Source organism: Arachis stenosperma, chromosome 9, assembly GCF_014773155.1.
Source record: "Arachis stenosperma cultivar V10309 chromosome 9, arast.V10309.gnm1.PFL2, whole genome shotgun sequence".
Lineage (NCBI taxonomy): Eukaryota > Viridiplantae > Streptophyta > Magnoliopsida > Fabales > Fabaceae > Arachis > Arachis stenosperma.
The window spans coordinates 65,984,194-66,007,010 of record NC_080385.1 but is presented as its reverse complement, the minus strand read 5'-3'; the positions used below and the strand labels follow the sequence as shown (position 1 = coordinate 66,007,010).

At 40.2% G+C, this 22,817-nt stretch overlaps 1 non-coding gene across 1 annotated transcript; it reads right to left on the bottom strand.

Annotated features, from left to right (window-relative positions):
* Positions 1-3,948: 3,948 nt before the first annotated feature.
* Positions 3,949-4,056, bottom strand: LOC130953836 (small nucleolar RNA R71). The gene has a single exon (XR_009075997.1). It is a non-coding gene; the product is annotated as a small nucleolar RNA R71 (small nucleolar RNA).
* Positions 4,057-22,817: the final 18,761 nt, after the last annotated feature.

Sequence of the window (22,817 nt, the reverse complement as noted above, 5' to 3'; positions counted from 1 at the left end):
TTATGTTATCTAATAGAATAGCTAGCAGAATTTAAGGAAATGCTACAAGAAACCAAGGATGCTAACCAAAGTTTGGAGAAACAACTGAATCAAACAAAACAACAGTTATCCAGACAAATAATAGAAGAATGCCAAGCTGTTCAATTAAGGAGTGGGAAGACATTAAATGTCTCAATTAAAGGCAACAGAAAGTCAACGAATGAACAACCAACAGAGGATGAGCAAACCACTGCCCAAAATCCCTTTGAGGATAGTAAGAGCTCTGATGAGCGGATAATTTATACGCTTTTTGGCATTGTTTTTAGTATGTTTCTACTAGGATTTAGTTAGTTTTTAGTATATTTTTATTAGTTTTTAGTTAAAATTCACTTTTCTGGACTTTACTATGAGTTTGTGTGTTTTTCTGTGATTTCAGGTATTTTCTGGCTGAAATTGAGGGACCTGAGCAAAAATCTGATTCAGAGACTGAAAAGAACTGCAGATGCTGTTGGATTCTGACCTCCATGCACTCGAAGTGGATTTTCTGGAGCTACAGAATCCTAATTGACGCGCTCTCAACGGCGTTGGAAAGTAGACATCCTGGGCTTTCCAGCAATATATGATAGTCCATACTTTGCCCAAGATTTGATGGCCCAAACCGGCGTTCAAAGTCACCTTCAGATTTCCCAGCGTTAAACGCCGGAACTGGCACCAAAGTGGGAGTTAAACGCCCAAACTGGCACAAAAGCTGGCGTTTAACTGCAAGAAGAGTCTCTACACGAAAATGCTTCATTGCACAGCCCAAGCACACACCAAGTGGGCCCGGAAGTGGATTTTTATGTCATTTACTCATTCTTAAGCTAATAGTTCTCTATAAAAAGGACCTTTTACTATTGTATTTTCATCTTTCAATCTTAGAATCTTTTGATCATGTTTTGATGATTGAACCCTCTTTGGGAGGCTGGCCTCACGGCCATGCCTAGATCTTATTCTTATGTATTTTCAACGGTGGAGTTTCTACACACCATAGATTAAGGTGTGGACCTCTGCTGTACCTCGAGTATTAATGCAATTACTATTGTTCTTCTATTCAATTTGCTTGTTCTTGTTCCAAGATATCACTTGTTCTTCAACTTGATGAATGTGATGATCCGTGACACTCATCATCATTCTCACCTATGAACGTGTGACTGACAACCACCTCCGTTCTACCTTAGATTGGGTGAATATCTCTTGGATTCCTGATACACGATGCATGGTTAATCGCCTGACAACCGAGTGCTCGCCTGACAACCGAGCCAGCCATTCCGTGAGATCAGAGTCTTCGTGGTATAGGCAAGAACTGATGGCGGCATTCAAGAGAATCCGGAAAGTCTAACCTTGTCTATGGTATTCTGAGTAGGATTCAATGATTGAATGACTGTGACGAGCTTCAAACTCCTGAGGGCGGGGCGTTAGTGACAGACGCAAAAGAATCACTGGATTCTATTCCGGCCTGATTGAGAACCGACAGATGGATAGCCGTGCCGTGACAGGGTGCGTTGAACATTTCCACTGAGAGGATGGGAGGTAGCCACTGACAACGGTGAAACCCTTGCATAAGCTTACCATGGAAAGGAGTAAGAAGGATTGGATGAAGACAGTAGGAAAGCAGAGAGACGGAAGGGACAAAGCATCTTCATACGCTTATCTGAAGCTCTCACCAATGATTTACATAAGTATCTCTATCTTTATCTTTATGTTTTATTCATCATCTATACCCATTTGAGTCTGCCTGACTAAGATTTACAAGGTGACCATAGCTTGCTTCATACCAACAATCTCCGTGGGATCGACCCTTACTCGCGTAAGGTTTATTACTTGGATGACCCAGTGCACTTGCTGGTTAGTTGTGCAGAGTTGTGATAGAGAGTTGAGATTGCAATGAGCGTACCATGTTGATGGCGCCATTGATGATCACAATTTCGTGCACCAAGTTTTTGGCGCCGTTGCTGGGGATTGTTTCGTGTATGGACAACTGACGGTTCATCTTGTTGCTTAGATTAGGTATTTTTCAGAATTCTTAAGAATGAGTTCTAGAGTTTCATGATGATCTGTTGAAGTCTGGCTGGCTGTGAAGCCATGTCTAATCTTATTGGACCAAGGTTTCAACTGATCATCACAAGAGCTTGTTGATCTCTATCAATCTTGCTATTGGAGCAATGATCTGCTAAGGCTTGGCTGGCCATTGGCCATGTCTAGTGTTTTGGACCGAAGCTTTCTTTGAAGGCTTGGCTGGCTGTGAAGCCATGTCTAATTCCTGGACCGGAGTCTTAGACTAGCATTGCAATGATTCCTGGAATCCAAATTAAGAATTCTGAAACCTTTATTTTCTATTTCCATATAATTTTTGAAAAATCCAAAAAAAATTTCAAAATCATAAAAAACCAAAAATATTTTATGTTTCTTGTTTGAGTCTAGTGTCTAATTTTAAGTTTGGTGTCTTGCATGCATTGTTTATTTGATCTTGGTTCTATTTTCAAGTCAATAGTACAGGGAACTGAAGATTCAGAACATGCAGCAGAGGAATTACACAAAAAAAAAACTGGGCGTTCAAAACGCCCAGTGAAGAAGGACAGACTGGCGTTTAAACGCCAGCCAGGGTGCCTGGTTGGGCGTTTAACGCCCAAAAAGGTAGTGCATTGGGCGTTAAACGCCAGAATGTGCACCATTCTGGGCGTTTAACGCCAGGATGGCACAAGAGGGAAGATTCTGTTTTTAATTCAGATTTTTTTTAGTTTTCAAAGTTTTTCAAAATCAAATCTTTTTCAAATCATATCTTTTCAATCAAATCTTTTTCAAAATCAATTTCTTTCCTTTTTCAAAGATACTTGCTAACAATTAATGATTTGATTGAACATTTCAAGTATGTTGCCTTTTCTGTTGAGAGAGGTTTAATGTTTGAATCATATCTTTTCTTGTTAGGCAAGTCATTAATTTTTTAAAAATCAAATCTTTTTTTTTAAATTGTTTTCAAATCATATCTTTTCAATCATATCTTTTTAAAACCATAACTTTTCAATCATATCTCTTTAATCACATCTTTTTCAAAACAGTTTTTAATCATATCTTTTTGATTTCTAATTTCAAAATCTTTTTCAAAAATCACTTGATTTCTTTCCCACTCTTGGTTTTCGAAAATCAAATTAAAGTTTTTCAAAATGTTTTTTTTAAATATTTTTAATTAATTTTCGAAAAATCTCTTCCCCTCTTCTCGCATCCTTCTATTTATGGAGTATCACTCCTCCTCAATGCACAATTCGAACTCTGTCTCACTAAGTTCGAATTCTTCTACCTCTTTCTTCTATTTTTCTTTTCCTCTGACACCTCAAGGAATCTCTATACTGTAACATAGAGGATTCCACATTTTCTTGTTCTCGTCTCTTTCATATGAGCAGGAACAAGGACAAAAGCATTCTTGTTGAAGTTGACCATGAACCTGAAAGGACATTGAAGCGAAAGCTAAGAGAAGCTAAGGCACAACTCTCTGTAGAGGACCTAACAGAAATCTTCAAAGAAGAAGACATGGCAGCCGAAAACAACAACAATGCAAACAATGCAAGGAAGGTGCTGGGTGACTTTACTGCACCTACTCCCAACTTCAATGGGAGAAGCATCTCTATCCCTGCCATTGGAGCAAACAACTTTGAGCTTAAGCCTCAATTAGTTTCTCTAATGCAACAGAATTGCAAGTTCCATGGACTGCCATTGGAAGATCCTCATCAGTTCTTAGCTGAATTCTTGCAAATCTGTGACACTGTCAAGACTAATGGGGTTGACCCTGAGGTCTACAGACTTATGCTATTCCCTTTTGCTGTAAGAGACAGAGCTAGGACATGGTTAGACTCACAACCTAAAGAAAGCCTGGACTCGTGGGAAAAGCTAGTCAATGCCTTCTTGGCAAAGTTCTTTCCACCTCAAAAATTGAGTAAGCTTAGAGTGGAAGTCCAAACCTTCAGACAGAAGGATGGAGAATCCCTCTATGAAGCTTGGGAAAGATACAAACAATTGATCAGAAAATGTCCTTCTGACATGCTTTCTGAATAGAGCATCATAGGTATTTTCTATGATGGTCTCTCTGAACTGTCCAAGATGTCTTTGGATAGCTCTGCTGGAGGATCTCTTCATCTGAAGAAGACGCCTACAGAAGCTCAAGAACTAATTGAAATGGTTGCAAATAACCAATTCATGTACACTTCTGAAAGGAATCCTGTGAACAATGGGACAAATCAGAAGAAAGGAGTTCTTGAGATTGATACTCTGAATGCCATTCTGGCTCAGAACAAGATATTGACTCAACAAGTCAATTTGATTTCCCAAAGTCTGTTGGAATGCAAAATGCACCAGGTAGTACTAAGGAGGCTTCATCTGAAGAAGAAGCCTATGATCCTGAGAACCCTTCAATGGAAGAGGTGAATTACATGGGAGAGCCCTATGGAAACACCTATAATTCTTCATGGAGAAATCATCCAAATTTCTCATGGAAGGATCAACAGAGACCTCAACAAGGTTTCAACAACAATAATGGTGGAAGAAACAGGTTTAGCAATGGCAAGCCTTTTCCATCATCTTCTCAGCAACAGACAGAGAATTCTAAGCAGAACCACTCTGACTTAGCAACCATGGTCTCTGATCTAATCAAAACCACTCAAAGTTTCATGACTAAAACAAGGTCCTCCATTAGGAATTTGGAGGCACAAGTGGGACAGCTGAGCAAGAAAATTACTGAACTAACTCCCAGTACTCTTCCAAGTAATACAGAAGAAAATCCAAAAGGAGAGTGCAAGGCCATCAACATGGCCGAATTTGGAGAGGAAGGAGAGGCAGTGAACGCCACTGAGGAAGACCTTAGTGGACGTCCACTGGCCTCCACTGAGTTCCCCAATGAGGAACCATGGGAATCTGACGCTCAAAATGAGACCATAGAGATTCCATTGGACTTGCTTCTGCCTTTCATGAGCTCTGATGAGTATTCCTCCTCTGAAGATGATGAGTATGTCACTGAAGAGCAAGTTGCTAAATACCTTGGAGCAATCATGAAGCTAAATGACAAGTTATTTGGAAATGAGACTTGGGAGGATGAACCCCCTTTGCTCACCAAAGAATTGGATGACTTGTCTAGGCAGAAATTACCTCAAAAGAGGCAGGACCCTGGGAAGTTCTCCATACCTTGTACCATAGGCACCATGACCTTCAAGAAGGCTCTGTGTGACTTAGGGTCAAGTGTAAACCTCATGCCTCTCTCTGTAATGGAGAAGCTAGGGATCTTTGAGGTGCAAGCTGCAAGGATCTCACTAGAGATGGCAGACAATTCAAGAAAACAAGCTTATGGACTTGTAGAGGATGTTTTGGTGAAGATTGAAGACCATTACATCCCTACTGATTTCATAGTCCTAGAGACTGGGAAATGCATGGATGAATCCATCATCCTTGGCAGACCCTTCCTAGCCACAGCTAAGGCTGTGATTGATGTTGATGGAGGTGAACTGATCATTCAAGTAAATGAAGAATTCTTTGTGTTTAAGGCTCAAGGATATCCCTCTGTCACCATGGAGAGGAAGCATGAAGAGCTTCTCTCAAATCAGAGTCAAACAGAGCCCCCACAGTCAAACTCTAAGTTTGGTGTTGGGAGGCCACAACCAAACTCTAAGTTTGGTGTTGAACCCCCACATTCAAACTCTAAGTTTGGTGTTGGGAGGTTCCAACATTGCTCTGAGAAAATGTGAGGCTCCATGAGAGCCCTCTGTCAAGCTACTGACATTAAAGAAGCGCTTGTTGGGAGGCAACCCAATGTCATATTTTATCTATTTTCCTTTGTTATTTTATGTTTTCTGTAGGTTGATGATCATGAGAAGTCACAAAATCAATAGAAAAAGCAAAAACAGAATGAAAAACAGGAAGAAAAATAGCACACCCTAGAGGAAGAACCTACTGGCGTTTAAACGCCAGTAAGACTAGCAGGTGGGCGTTTAACGCCCAGTCTGGCACCATTCTGGGCGTTTAACGCCAGAAAGGGGCACCAGACTGGCGTTAAACGCCAGGAAAGGGCAAGAACCTGGCGTTAAACGCCAGAAATGGGCACCAGCCCGGCGTTTAACGCCAGAATTGGCTCAAAACGCATTTTTGCATGCCATTTGGTGCAGGGATGACTTTTCCTTGACACCTCAGGATCTGTGGACCCCACAGAATCCCCACCTACCCCACCACCCTCTCTCTTCTTCACCCATTCACCAATCACCTCAACACCTCTTCCCCAAAAACCCTTCACCTATCAAATCCCATCTTTCTCTTCACCACTCACATCCATCCTTCATAAAACCCCACCTACCTCACCATTCAAAATTTAAACCACTTTCCCTCCCAAACCCACCCATAATGGCCGAACCCTACCCCTCCCCTCACCCCTATGTAAACCCATCTTCACTCCTTCATTTTCACACACCCTAAACACTACTTCTTCCCCCTTTTGGCCGAACCACACAACCTCCTCCATCTCCTCCATTTTCTTCTTCTTCTCCTCTATTCTTTCTTCTTTTGCTCGAGGACGAGCAAACCTTTTAAGTTTGGTGTGGTAAAAGCGTCGCTTTTCGTTTTTCCATAACCATTTATGGCATCCAAGGCCGGAGAAACCTCTAGAAAGAGGAAAGGGAAGGCAAAAGCTTCCACCTCCGAGTCATGGGAGATGGAGAGATTCATCTCAAGGGTGCATCAAGACCACTTCTATGAAGTTGTGGCCTTGAAGAAGGTGATCCCCGAGGTCCCCTTTTCACTCAAAAAGGGTGAATATCCGAAGATCCGACATGAGATCCGAAGAAGAGGTTGGGAAGTTCTTACCAACCCCATTCAACAAGTCGGAATCTTAATGGTTCAAGAGTTCTATGCCAATGCATGGATCACCAAGAACCATGATCAAAGTGTGAACCCGGATCCAAAGAATTGTCTTACAATGGTTCGGGGGAAATACTTAGATTTTAGTTCGGAAAATGTAAGGTTGGCATTCAACTTGCCCATGATGCAAGGAGATGAACATCCTTACACTAGAAGGGTCAACTTTGATCAAAGGTTGGACCAAGTCCTCACAGACATTTGTGAAGAGGGCACCCAATGGAAGAGAGATTCAAGAGGAAAGCCGGCTCAATTGAGAAGGCATGACCTCAAACCCGTGGCTAGAGGATGGTTGGAGTTTATCCAACGCTCAATCATTCCCACTAGCAACCGGTCCGAAGTTACTATAGACCGGGCTATCATGATTCATAGCATCATGATTGGAGAAGAAATAGAAGTTCATGAGGTTATAGCCCAAGAACTCTATAAGGTGGCAGACAAGTCCTCTACCTTGGCAAGGTTAGCCTTTCCTCATCTCATTTGTCACATCTCTTATTCAGTAGGAGTTGACATAGAAGGAGACATCCTCATTGATGAGGACAAGCCCATCACTAAGAAAAGGATGGAGCAAACAAGAGACCCCTCTCATCATGAGATCCCTGAGATGCCTCAAGGGATGCACTTTCCTCCACAAGACTATTGGGAGCAATGATACGTAAAAATTAAGATTTCACGTATAACCGGCAAGTATACCGGGTCGTATCAAGTAATAAAACTCACAAAGAGTGAGGTCGATCCCACAGAGATTGGTAGATTAAGCAACTTTGGTTAAATGGTAGATTTAGTCAAGCAAACATAATTTTGATTTCATGAGCATTTTGATTTTTGAACATAATTGCAAGAATTTAAAGAACTAGAGGATAGAAATATAGTGAAAGTAAATAACGGAAACTTAAATTGCAAGAAACTTAAATGACATCCAAGGTAAATGGCAAGGAATTAAAGAGTGCAGAAATTTAAAGAACATAAGAGTAAATAACAAGAATTAAAGGAACAAAATGTAAATGACAAGAATAGTAAATTGACAGAATATAGAAGGGAATTGGGTTGTGGGAAATTAAACAACTAGAAGCAAAAGAAATAAGAGTTGATGATAGAGAGGATCATTAGGGATCAGAGATGCTAGTGTTCATGAATTGATGTTAGTCAAATCCTTCTCAATCATGGGCATAGATCCATGGCAAGTGGGTAATTGAATCCCAATCTCTTGGTGATTCAATTTCTCTCCACATAACCAAATGCCACTCTCGTGATCTATTTGTTCATGAGAAGAAATGAAGCTCAAATCTAATCCAGCCACACAATTCCCATAATCTCAACCAAGGAGAGTTACATCTCACATACTAACCAAGGTGTATTGATTAAGGAAATTATGAAAGGATGAACTCTAAACTGAATTATGTGGCTCATTCCTAAAATTCACCACATAATTCATATAGATTAACCCCTCTCTCGATGGTGGTTGAATCTTTGAAGAACAAGAGTTTCCTCTTTAGATCAACCACTAAAATTGAGGAGGACAAGATGAATTCACCAATTCATTCCAACAAGCAGAGCTCTTCCCCCTAATGAAAGTGGGGTTTAGTGAGTCATTGCTCCAATTTCAACAACAATTTCCATCAACAAAAATTAAACTAAGTGTAAAAGAAAGATGAAGAAGAATAAAGAAATGCTTAAAGCTTAAGAAAATGAAGAAGAGAAGTTCCAAGGAGAACCCCCAAAATGCTCTCGGGTATACTCCCGGAAGTACCAAAAGAGTTCTCAAAATAAAAGTGCTAAAAAGTGTAAAAAGTCTAAGTGTCAAAAAGTCCTCTACAAGTACACCAATCTCTTCTATTTATACTACTCCCAAAACTTCTTCAGAGATCTTCAATTTGGGCTAGAAATGTGGGCTATCTCATTGTTGAATTCTTGGTTCAATTGAAGAAGTTGCTGGCCTTTGTGAGGAATAGGGGAAGCAGAGCAAGTTGGCAATCATTCTGGCCCATTGAGGGGCGTTATTGGCAACAACTCTAGGCTTAATGCACGTTGGCAACGTGCATGGTATTTTCCTGGAAGTGAGTTTTGAGACTTGGGCGTTGTTGGCCCAAGTTGTTGCTAACAACTTGCTTTTCTCTACTTTCATGCTAAATGTAGCCCACAATTTGAGTATCTATCCTTTGCTTCAATATGGACTATCATATATCATTGGAAAGCTCTTGATGTCTACTTTCCAATGCCACTGGAATCACCTCATTTGGACCTTCCTAGCTCAAGTTATGCTTCCTCAAAGAAGGTAAGGTCAAGCTACCAAGTTGTTGCTGAAAACGCCCATTTCCTCCCAAGTTGGCAACTTGCCCGTGCCTAGCCTCCCAAGGCAGAGATATGAGGCTGGCGTTGTTGCCAAACACGCCTCCTTGCTAGCACGTTGGCAACGTGCCCGTGCTCCTCATGGGCTGCCTTCTAGCTTTCTTGAATTTCAACTTCATGTTCTTGTTTTTGGGGCCTAAAGATGACTCTGATTTGGCTTCAATTTTGTGCTCCACCTTAGACTATTATATATGGTTGGAAAGGTCTAAATGTCAGCTTTCCAACGCAACTGGGATCACTCAATTTGGATCTCTGTAGCTCAAGTTATGCTCCATTGAAGAGGACATGGTCAGGCTGCTAAAATCGCAGGCGTTTTTGGCAAAAACGCCTTTGTATTTCCAAGTTGCCAACGCCTTCAGATTCTGAAGCTCTAAATGAAGCCCGCTTTTGAAGCTTTAAACGAATGTCAACCCCATACTATGATATATGGTTGGAAAGCTCTGGATGTCTACTTTTCAATGCCATTGAGAGTGCATCATTTGAAGGTCTACAACTCAAGATATACTCCATGGAAGAGGGCAAGGTCAGGCTGCCAGGTTTGTTGGAGTTGTTGATGAACACGCCCATGCTTCCTGGCGTTGGCAACGTGGTTGGCACCCAAGATTGGCGTTGGCAACGTGGTTGGTGCCCAAGATTGGCGTTGGCAACGTGGTTGGTGCCCAAGATTGGCGTTGGCAACGTGGTTGGTGCCCAAGATTGGCGTTGGCAACGTGGTTGGTGCCCAAGATTGGCGTTGGCAACGTGGTTGGCACCCAAGATCTTGTCCCTGGCGTTATTGAAGAACACGCCAGTTCATTTCCAAGTTAGCAACGCCCTCGTGTGCCCATATTCCTAGCTTGCATGCGTTGCCAAGGAACACGCCCATGGTTCCTAGCTCAACAACGTGCTCGAGCTCCCCATTTGATGCCAAAGTTGCTTGCTACGTTGCCAAGGAACACGCCTTCATAACTTGGCGTTGGCAACGTGCTTCACACCCTTCCTACCCAAGCCTTCTTGCTGCTGGAGTTGTCACCAAACACGCCTTTGTTGGTGGCGTTGGCAACGTCCAAATGAGCTTTCCAAGTTGCTTGGCGTTGCCTTCAAACACTCACCCTTTCTCCAAGTTGGCAACGCCAACAACTCCTCTTCTTCTTGCCCAATTTGCTTCATTCTTGCTTCAATGCTTTCTTGTTTCATCACCTAACATAAACCAAAGAGACTTCCTTAATGTATTGCTATTCTATGCACCTAATTTCAAGAGATTCATTCATACTAATGCATTTATAAGCTTCTTGAATTATTTGCATGAATTTGGCCAAATTTCACTTAGTTCTTGGTTCATGGATGCATGGAGAAAAACTCACAAAATTGCTTGTTTATTTTAGTAATAATGAACGAAATTGAACTAAAGCTAACTAAATTAACTAGTTAAAATAGCAAATATGCGAATGCATCACAACACCAAACTTACACCTTGCTTGTCCTCAAGCAAGAAAAGAATCATGCAATAGAGATTGACAATCCAAGGTAAGAAGAATAGCAACTCAATGTTCATGGTAAGCTAGTTTTCTAAGCATGCTACAATCACAAAAGAAATGTAAATGATTGATGCTTCTATCTAGCTCAATTTATGAAATCTTTTTCTTATATTTCTTCCTTGAAACAAGCTTTTGATTTTTCTTATTAGCTTCTCTTTTGGGTGCTTTGCCCCATGAGTTGATAACAAAACTACGACTCTAAATGCTTTGTTTTCAAGTATTACCACTTGATACATAAGCACCACAAGCATTTAATTAGAGGACTTCATTAAGCACATTTATTTCTTTTCTTGACTCTCTAATCATTGATGCTCAGAGCCTTGAGCTTTGAGGGAGTGCTTTTGCACTTGAGCCTAGCCTTGACTTCTAAGTGTTTTGTTTTCAAGCATTTTACTTGATACATAAACACCACAAGTACTTAACAATGGAATTGTCATTGGTACTCAGAGCCTTCAACTTTCTCATTCTTTCCCTTTTTCTTTTCTTTGCCTCTTTTTTTTTTCAAGGTTTTCATGATTTCAAAAGATTTCACAAAATGTCCTAGATGAAAACTCCAATTAAATCAAATCTAATGCAATTGAGCAACAATCAAACATACTAGCCTTCCAATACTTGTATGCACATGCCAAGTTCTTCTTTAATTCCTTGTTTGTTTATGATCATGATGCTTTTTTTTGCTTTTGAATTCACAAAACTCAAGTTGGTAGTCATAATGCCACAGCAACATATTGCAAATCAAAATTCAAGCTATGCTTATTCATACCACACATGTATATAAAGAAGGTAATAAGACAATCATGCAATTTAAAGTGCTGGAAACAAATGAGAGGAAAAAGAACTTTACAACCTTGTAATTTATCTTCTCTATTGTTGTCCTTTTCCTCCTTTTCTTTCCCTTCCCACACCAAACTTAGAATGATTGCTTGTCCTCAAGCAACAATTAGAACCGTGGCTATGGGGCTAAGATAGATCATGAATGTCTTACACAATGAAACATTAGTAGCACATGTGTTTCAAGTAAGCAAAATTAAGGATAACAATTAAGGCACAGGAGACATAGACATTTTGATTGCAAACTTAAGAAGGTGAGCATAATACATTGCATAAAAGATAAGTGGCACACCAAACTTAGTGTGACACTTTCACTTGGAATTAATGCAAGTAACCAGTAAAGATTGGAAACAAATTTTGTTGCATAGCAACACCAAACTTAGAATGCAATCATATGTCAATTTATTTGAATTAAAACTAAGCAAATGAAATTGTTGTATGTTAAATACAATCACCAAGCTAAAAATCTGTCATGAATACGGATCTCTTGGTAATGTATTAACAAAAACAGTTAATAAGCAAACTAAATAAAAGCATTTAAAGATAAAAAAATAACTAAAGCAAGTAGAATGCAAAAGTGTCAAATCAAAAGAGAAAACTAAAACTGCAGAGGCATTATGATTATGCAAACAAGTAGTGTTGCTTGAATAAATTGCATAGAAAATGAATGGCACACCAAACTTAGAATCTTGGTGTGTCACTTTCATTTTTGATTTGATGCAATCATCCAAGAAGATTGAAAACAATTTGTTGCAAGGCAACACCAAACTTAAAATGTAACCATATGCCAATTTATTGAATTTAAATAAAACAAAGAACAAAAACAAAGCAGAGAAGAGAAATTATACCTATGGTTGACATGTTGTTCACTTTCTTCCTCTTCTTCCAGTTTGTTAATAGGAATGACCTTAAGGGGGAAGAAAATTCAGCTAGTGTCCCCTGTCTTGGCCTCTCCTCAGCAAGCTTTCTTTTGTTAATGGCTTGATTGAGCTTGCTTGCTGGATCAGGGGGAGGATTGCTTGTGGTTGACCCCTTTTTCTTCATGAATATTGTCCTTGGTAGCTTGGTCACAATCCTCTTCTTGGTGCTTTTGTTAATTGCCTTCACTTTCTTGAATCCAAGTCTTGGTGGTTGTGTGATTGTTGGAGTCTTCTTTTCATCAAGAGTTCCATGCAATACTGGTTCAATGAGCTCTTCCTCTGTGTACTTCTCTGCTTCACTTGAGTGTGATTTCTCTTGAGTGTCTTCCTCACGTTCTTGCTCTTCCACTTCTTCTTTTACACTCAACATTTGCTTTAATAGCTCTTTCATGGAAGAGGTTTGTTGTTCTTCCCAAGATTTTTTCATCTCCTCTTCATATCTTTCAATCATGGATTCAATTGTTGAGCCTTTTTGTTTCAAGGAAGTTTGAGAGAGTTGTGAGTTTTCATGTTCCATTGTTACTTCAACTACCCTCTGTGGACTTGGAGTTCTGTGCTCACATACCTCCACCAACTCATCCTTCATTGCAATTTCACTTGACAAATGGACCTTTTGTTCTTTTTTTTCCACTTCCTCACTCACAAATTGGTCTTCATTCTCAATGCTTGGCAATCCTAAATGTTTCTTTATTTGCTCTAAGTGTCCATCTATTTTCTCAAAAAGGCTCTCTCGTTCCTCCCAATATTGTTCTTGTCTTTCCAAGAGTTCTCTGGACGTTTGAAGGAGGTCCTCAGCTACTAGCTTAAGAGGTGAAGGTTGAGAGAAGTTTTGTGGATATGGATGTGTTGTGGTGAGGTTGTTTTGAGTGGTATGAAATGAATCTTGTGAATTGTGGAATAAGTTTTGTGGTTGGTGGAATGAATTTTGTGGATGATGAATTGAATTGTATGAATTTTGGAAGGAATTTTGTGTTGAGGCAAACTCAAGTGGTGAAGAATTTTGATATGAAAAATTTGGAGGTGAGGTTGGATAATTAAGAGGTGATGGCTCTTGATAAGTAGAATATGGGCTCTCAAATGCTTTCTGGTTTTGCTCCTCCCAGGCACAACTTGAAGAATTGTTGAAATCATCATAGTATGGACAATCTTGTAGTCCTTGGGAGGAATCTTGCATGAATCTGTTGCAAGCATAATCAAGAGATGATGTCTCTTGATGAATAGCATTTGGAGAATTAAAATTTCCTTCCCAGCCATAGTTTGTGTCAATGTCATAACAGCATGGTTCACTTTGTAGCTCTGGGAGGAAATTCATTTCTCTTAATTGTTCATACTTTTGTTGATATGCCCAAACACCATGAGGGTAATGACATAAATCATTTTGTGGTTCTGGACAACATCTCATGTGATTAGCTTGATCAATTTGTGGCTCTGGAGCAAATCTCCATGGATTGGAGTGCTCATAATTTGCAAGTTCTTGGCGATACTCCCAGCCACCATTAGAATAATGACTTGAATCATTTTGTGGTGGTGAGAAATATACCATATGATTCTCTTGCTCATCTTGTGGTTCTGAAGCATATCTCCATGGATTGGAGTGCTCAGAATTTGTATTTTCTTGGTGATATTCCCAGCCACCATTAGAGATTGGTGGTGGGTGATATTCCAAAAAGTTTGTTTGATCACAAGATGAGTTGAACTCCATTTGAATTTTGTAAAACACCACACCTAATAAAATTGAAATTCATGTCAGAGAGAAGAATGTCTTAGTGAGGCAATAACTCAAACACCTTAGTGTCAAAAAGAAAATAAAAAAAATAAAAGAACTGTACAAAGCAAAAAAATGCTTAATCTAAACTACCATTCACTTAATCATTGTCAATCTTTTCCAATCCCCGGCAACGGCGCCAAAAACTTGATACGTAAAAATTAAGATTTCACGTATAACCGGCAAGTATACCGGGTCGTATCAAGTAATAAAACTCACAAAGAGTGAGGTCGATCCCACGGAGATTGGTAGATTAAGCAACTTTGGTTAAATGGTAGATTTAGTCAAGCAAACATAATTTTGATTTCATGAGCATTTTGATTTTTGAACATAATTGCAAGAATTTAAAGAACTAGAGGATAGAAATATAGTGAAAGTAAATAACGGAAACTTAAATTGCAAGAAACTTAAATGACATCCAAGGTAAATGGCAAGGAATTAAAGAGTGCAGAAATTTAAAGAACATAAGAGTAAATAACAAGAATTAAAGGAACAAAATGTAAATGACAAGAATAGTAAATTGACAGAATATAGAAGGGAATTGGGTTGTGGGAAATTAAACAACTAGAAGCAAAAGAAATAAGAGTTGATGATAGAGAGGATCATTAGGGATCAGAGATGCTAGTGTTCATGAATTGATGTTAGTCAAATCCTTCTCAATCATGGGCATAGATCCATGGCAAGTGGGTAATTGAATCCCAATCTCTTGGTGATTCAATTTCTCTCCACATAACCAAATGCCACTCTCGTGATCTATTTGTTCATGAGAAGAAATGAAGCTCAAATCTAATCCAGCCACACAATTCCCATAATCTCAACCAAGGAGAGTTACATCTCACATACTAACCAAGGTGTATTGATTAAGGAAATTATGAAAGGATGAACTCTAAACTGAATTATGTGGCTCATTCCTAAAATTCACCACATAATTCATATAGATTAACCCCTCTCTCGATGGTGGTTGAATCTTTGAAGAACAAGAGTTTCCTCTTTAGATCAACCACTAAAATTGAGGAGGACAAGATGAATTCACCAATTCATTCCAACAAGCAGAGCTCTTCCCCCTAATGAAAGTGGGGTTTAGTGAGTCATTGCTCCAATTTCAACAACAATTTCCATCAACAAAAATTAAACTAAGTGTAAAAGAAAGATGAAGAAGAATAAAGAAATGCTTAAAGCTTAAGAAAATGAAGAAGAGAAGTTCCAAGGAGAACCCCCAAAATGCTCTCGGGTATACTCCCGGAAGTACCAAAAGAGTTCTCAAAATAAAAGTGCTAAAAAGTGTAAAAAGTCTAAGTGTCAAAAAGTCCTCTACAAGTACACCAATCTCTTCTATTTATACTACTCCCAAAACTTCTTCATAGATCTTCAATTTGGGCTAGAAATGTGGGCTATCTCATTGTTGAATTCTTGGTTCAATTGAAGAAGTTGCTGGCCTTTGTGAGGAATAGGGGAAGCAGAGCAAGTTGGCAATCATTCTGGCCCATTGAGGGGCGTTATTGGCAACAACTCTAGGCTTAATGCACGTTGGCAACGTGCATGGTATTTTCCTGGAAGTGAGTTTTGAGACTTGGGCGTTGTTGGCCCAAGTTGTTGCTAACAACTTGCTTTTCTCTACTTTCATGCTAAATGTAGCCCACAATTTGAGTATCTATCCTTTGCTTCAATATGGACTATCATATATCATTGGAAAGCTCTTGATGTCTACTTTCCAATGCCACTGGAATCATCTCATTTGGACCTTCCTAGCTCAAGTTATGCTTCCTCAAAGAAGGTAAGGTCAAGCTGCCAAGTTGTTGCTGAAAACGCCCATTTCCTCCCAAGTTGGCAACTTGCCCGTGCCTAGCCTCCCAAGGCAGAGATATGAGGCTGGCGTTGTTGCCAAACACGCCTCCTTGCTAGCACGTTGGCAACGTGCCCGTGCTCCTCATGGGCTGCCTTCTAGCTTTCTTGAATTTCAACTTCATGTTCTTGTTTTTGGGGCCTAAAGATGACTCTGATTTGGCTTCAATTTTGTGCTCCACCTTAGACTATTATATATGGTTGGAAAGGTCTAAATGTCAGCTTTCCAACGCAACTGGGATCACTCAATTTGGATCTCTGTAGCTCAAGTTATGCTCCATTGAAGGGGATATGGTCAGGCTGCTAAAATCGCAGGCGTTTTTGGCAAAAACGCCTTTGTATTTCCAAGTTGCCAACGCCTTCAGATTCTGAAGCTCTAAATGAAGCCCGCTTTTGAAGCTTTAAACGAATGTCAACCCCATACTATGATATATGGTTGGAAAGCTCTGGATGTCTACTTTTCAATGCCATTGAGAGTGCATCATTTGAAGGTCTACAACTCAAGATATACTCCATGGAAGAGGGCAAGGTCAGGCTGCCAGGTTTGTTGGAGTTGTTGATGAACACGCCCATGCTTCCTGGCGTTGGCAACGTGGTTGGCACCCAAGATTGGCGTTGGCAACGTGGTTGGTGCCCAAGATTGGCGTTGGCAACGTGGTTGGTGCCCAAGATTGGCGTTGGCAACGTGGTTGGCACCCAAGATCTTGTCCCTGGCGTTATTGAAGAACACGCCAGTTCATTTCCAAGTTAGCAACGCCCTCGTGTGCCCATATTCCTAGCTTGCATGCGTTGCCAAGGAACACGCCCATGGTTCCTAGCTCAACAACGTGCTCGAGCTCCCCATTTGATGCCAAAGTTGCTTGCTACGTTGCCAAGGAACACGCCTTCATAACTTGGCGTTGGCAACGTGCTTCACACCCTTCCTACCCAAGCCTTCTTGCTGCTGGAGTTGTCACCAAACACGCCTTTGTTGGTGGCGTTGGCAACGTCCAAATGAGCTTTCCAAGTTGCTTGGCGTTGCCTTCAAACACTCACCCTTTCTCCAAGTTGGCAACGCCAACAACTCCTCTTCTTCTTGCCCAATTTGCTTCATTCTTGCTTCAATGCTTTCTTGTTTCATCACCTAACATAAACCAAAGAGACTTCCTTAATGTATTGCTATTCTATGCACCTAATTTCAAGAGATTCATTCATACTAATGCATTTATAAGCTTCTTGAATTATTTGCATGAATTTGGCCAAATTTCACTTAGTTCTTGGTTCATGGATGCATGGAGAAAAACTCACAAAATTGCTTGTTTATTTTAGTAATAATGAACGAAATTGAACTAAAGCTAACTAAATTAACTAGTTAAAATAGCAAATATGTGAATGCATCAAGCAAATTAACACCTCCCTAGGAGAATTGAGTTCCAACATGGGACAACTAAGGGTGGAGCACCAAGAACATTCCATTCTCCTCCATGAAATTAGAGAAGATCAAAGAATCATGAGAGAGGAGCAACAAAGACAAGGAAGAGACATTGAGGAGCTCAAGCACTCCATAAGACCTTCAAGAGGAAGAACAAGCCGCCATCACTAAGGTGGATCCGTTCTTTAATCTCCTTGTTCTTTATTTTCCTGTTTTTCGAATTTTAGTGCTTATGTTTATCTATGTTTGTGTCTTGTGATCATTAGTGTCTATGCCTAAAAGTTATGAATGTCCTATGAATCCATCACCTCTCTTAAATGAAAAATGTTCTTAATTGAAAAAGATAAGAATTGCATGAATTTTGAATTTTATAACAGTTTAATTATTTTGATGTGGTGGCAATACTTTTGTTTTCTGAATGTATGCTTAAACAGTGCATATGTCTTTTGAATTTGTGGTTCATGAATGTTGGCTCTTGAAAGAATGATGAAAAAGGAGACATGTTACTGAGGATCTGAAAAATCATCAAAATGATTCTTGAAGCAAGAAAAAGTAGTGATTAAAAAAAAACGAAAAATAAAAAAAAAAGCAAAAAGAAAGAGAAAAAGAAAGAAAAAGAAAGAAATAAAGTTGTGATCCAAGGCAAAAAAAGAGTGTGCTTAAGAACCCTGGACACCTCTAGTTGGGGACTCTAGCAAAGCTGAGTCACAATCTGAAAAGGTTCACCCAATTATGTGTCTGTGGCATGTATGTATCCGGTGGTAATACTGGAAGACAAAGTGCTTTGGGCCACAGCCAAGACTCAATAAGTAGCTGTGTTCAAGAATCATCATACTTAACTAGGAGAATCAATAACACTATCCGGATTCTGAGTTCCTAAAGAAGCCAATCATTCTGAATTTCAAAGGATAGAGTGAGATGTCAAAACTATTCAGAGGCAAAAAGCTAAAAGCCCCGCTCATCTAATTAATACTGATCTTCATAGATGTTTTTGGAATTCATTGCATATTCTCTTCTTTTTATCTTATTTGATTTTTAGTTGCTTGAGGACAAGCAACAATTTAAGTTTGGTGTTGTGATGAGCGGATAATTTATATGCTTTTTGGCATTGTTTTTAGTATGTTTCTAGTAGGATTTAGTTAGTTTTTAGTATATTTTTATTAGTTTTTAGTTAAAATTCACTTTTCTGGACTTTACTATGAGTTTTTGTGTTTTTCTGTGATTTCAGGTATTTTCTGGCTGAAATTGAGGGACCTGAGCAAAAATCTGATTCAGAGACTGAAAAGAACTGCAGATGCTGTTGGATTCTGACCTCCCTGCACTCGAAGTGGATTTTCTGGAGCTACAGAAGCCCAATTGGCGCGCTCTCAACGGCGTTGGAAAGTATACATCCTGGGCTTTCCAGCAATATATGATAGTCCATACTTTGCCCAAGATTTGATGGCCCAAACCGGCGTTCAAAGTCACCTTCAGATTTCCCAGCGTTAAACGCCGGAACTGGCACCAAAGTGGGAGTTAAACGCCCAAACTGGCACAAAAGCTGGCGTTTAACTCCAAGAAGAGTCTCTACACGAAAATGCTTCATTGCTCAGCCCAAGCACACACCAAGTGGGCCCGGAAGTGGATTTTTATGTCATTTACTCATTCTTAAGCTACTAGTTCTCTATAAATAGGACCTTTTACTATTGTATTTTCATCTTTCAATCTTAGAATCTTTTGATCATGTTTTGATGATTGAACCCTCTTTGGGAGGCTGGCCTCACGGCCATGCCTAGATCTTATTCTTATGTATTTTCAATGGTGGAGTTTCTACACACCATAGATTAAGGTGTGGAGCTCTGCTGTACCTCGAGTATTAATGCAATTACTATTGTTCTTCTATTCAATTCGCTTGTTCTTGTTCCAAGATATCACTTGTTCTTCAACTTGATGAATGTGATGATCTGTGACACTCATCATCATTCTCACCTATGAACGTGTGACTGACAACCACCTCCGTTCTACCTTAGATTGGGTGAATATCTCTTGGATTCCTGATACACGATGCATGGTTGATCGCCTGACAACCGAGCGCTCGCCTGACAACCGAGCCAGCCATTCCGTGAGATCAGAGTCTTCGTGGTATAGGCAAGAACTGATGGCGGCATTCAAGAGAATCCGGAAAGTCTAACCTTGTCTGTGGTATTCTGAGTAGGATTCAATGATTGAATGACTGTGACGAGCTTCAAACTCCTGAGGGCGGGGCGTTAGTGACAGACGCAAAAGAATCACTGGATTCTATTCCGGCCTGATTGAGAACCGACAGATGGATAGCCGTGCCGTGACAAGGTGCGTTGAACATTTCCACTGAGAGGATGGGAGGTAGCCACTGACAACGGTGAAACCCTTGCATAAGCTTGCCATGGAAAGGAGTAAGAAGGATTGGATGAAGACAGTAGGAAAGCAGAGAGACGGAAGGGACAAAGCATCTTCATACGCATATCTGAAGCTCTCACCAATGATATACATAAGTATCTCTATCTTTATCTTTATGTTTTATTCATCATCTATACCCATTTGAGTCTGCCTGACTAAGATTTACAAGGTGACCATAGCTTGCTTCATACCAACAATCTCCGTGGGATCGACCCTTACTCGCGTAAGGTTTATTACTTGGACGACCCAGTGCACTTGCTGGTTAGTTGTGCGGAGTTGTGATAGAGAGTTGAGATTGCAATGAGCGTACCATGTTGATGGCGCCATTGATGATCACAATTTTGTGCACCAAGCTCCGAGCGGAATAATTATGGCGTTCAAACGCCAGAAAAGGGTGAAAAATTGGCGTTAAACGCCCAGTGGAAGCCCATTCCTGGCATTCAAACGCCAAAAAAGGGTGAAAACTGGCGTTGAACGCCTAATCCATGACCAGTTCTAGCGTTCAAACGCCAGAAAAAAGTGGAAATTGGCATTAAACGCCCATCCAACCCCTAATCATCGTGTTCAAACGCCAATGAGGGATCAGACACCTGCAAGTGCTGATAGTAACCTTGCTAAAAAGGCTTCTCCAACCACCTCTGTAGGAAATAAACCTACAGCAACTAAGGTTGAAGAATACAAAGCCAAGATGCCTTATCCTCAGAAACTCTGCCAAGAGGAACAGGATAAACAATTTGCCCACTTTGCAGACTATCTCAGGACTCTTGAAATAAAGATTCCATTTGCAGAGGCATTTGAGCAAATACCCTCTTATGCTAAGTTTATGAAAGAGATATTAAGTCATAAGAAGGATTGGAGAGAAACTGAAAAAGTTCTCCTCACTGTAGAATGCAGTGCAGTCATTCTAAAAAGCTTACCAGAGAAGCTTAAGGACCCCAGAAGATTTATGATACCATGCACATTAGAGGGTACTTGTACCAAGATAGCTCTATGTGATCTAGGGCAAGTATCAACCCGATACCTGCATCCACTATCAGAAAGCTTGGTTTGACTGAAGAAGTCAAACCAACACGGATATGTCTCCAACTTGCTAATGGCTCTATTAAGATGCCATCAGGCGTGATTGAGGACATGATTGTCAAAGTTGGGCCATTCGCCTTCTCCACTGACTTTGTAGTGCTGGAAATGGAGGAGAACAAGAGTGCAACTCTCATTCTAGGAATACCTTTCCTAGCAACTGGACAAACTCTCATTGACGTCCAAAAAGCGAAAGTGACCCTGAGAGTCAATGAGGATGAGTTTAAGTTGAATATTGTCAAAGCTATGTAGCATCCAGACACTTGAAGAGATTGCGTGAGTATTGATATTATTGACTCCCTGGTAGAGGAGATCAATATGACTGAGAGTCTCGAATCAAAGCTAGAAGATATCTTTAATGATGTTTAGCTTGACTTGGAGAAATCAGAGAAAACAGAAGAACCTCTGATAACTCCTCATAAGGAGGAGAAGCCTCTTAAACCCGAGCTCAAACCACTACCACCATCCCTGAAATATGCATTTCTGGGAGAAGATGACACTTTTCCAGTGATCATAAGCTCTGCTTTAGATCTACAGGAAGAAGAAGCACTAATTCAGGTGCTAAGGACACACAAGACAGCTCTTGGGTGGTCCATAAGTGATCTTAAGGGCATTAGCCCAGCTAGATGCATGCACAAGATTCTATTGGAGGATGATGCCAAGCCCGTGGTTTAACCACAGAGGTGGCTGAATCCAGCCATGAAGGAGGTGGTGCATAAAGAGGTCACTAAATTACTAAAGGCTGGGATCATTTATCCTATTTCTGATAGCCCCTGGGTGAGCCCTGTCCAAGTTATCCCCAAGAAGGAAGGCATAATAGTGGTTCATAATAAAAAGAATGAACTGGTTCCTACAAGAACAGTCACAGGGTGGCGCATGTATATTGACTACAGAAGGCTCAATACAGCCACCAGAAAGGATCATTTTCCTTTACCATTCATTGACCAGATGCTAGAAAGATTAGCAGGTCATGACTATTACTGCTTTTTGGATGGCTACTTAGGTTATAACCAAATTGCAGTAGATCCTCAAGATCAAGAGAAAACAGCATTCACATGTCCATCTGGAGTATTTACCTACAGAAGGATGCCATTTGGTCTGTGCAATGCACCTGCAACCTTTCAGAGATGCATGCTCTCTATTTTCTCTGATATGGTGGAAAAATTCCTGGAAGTCTTCATGGATGACTTCTCAGTTTTTGGAAACTCAATCAACTCCTGTCTTGATCATCTAGCACTTGTTCTGAAAAGGTGCCAAGAGACTAACCTGATTTTAAACTGGGAAAAATGTCACTTTATGGTGATTGAAGGAATTGTCCTTGGGCATAAAATTTCGAACAAGGAAATAGAGGTGGATCAAACTAAGGTAGAGGTAATTGAAAAATTACCACCACTTGCCAATGTTAAGGCAATCAGAAGCTTTCTGGGGCATGCATGATTCTATAGGAGGTTTATAAAGAATTTTTCAAAAATTGCAAAACCTCTAAGCAATCTGCTAGCTGCTGATACACCCTTTGTCTTTGACACAGAGTGTCTGCAGGCGTTTGAGACTCTTAAAGCTAAGCTAGTCATAGTACCAGTTATTTATGCACTAGACTGGACATTACAATTTGAACTAATGTGTCATGCCAGTGACCATGCTATTGGTGCAGTATTAGGACAACGACATAACAAGCTTATACACGTCATTTACTATGCCAGCCGTGTTCTGAATGACGCACAGAAGAATTACACAACCACAGAAAAAGAGCTGCTTGCAGTGGTTTATGCCATTGACAAGTTTAGATC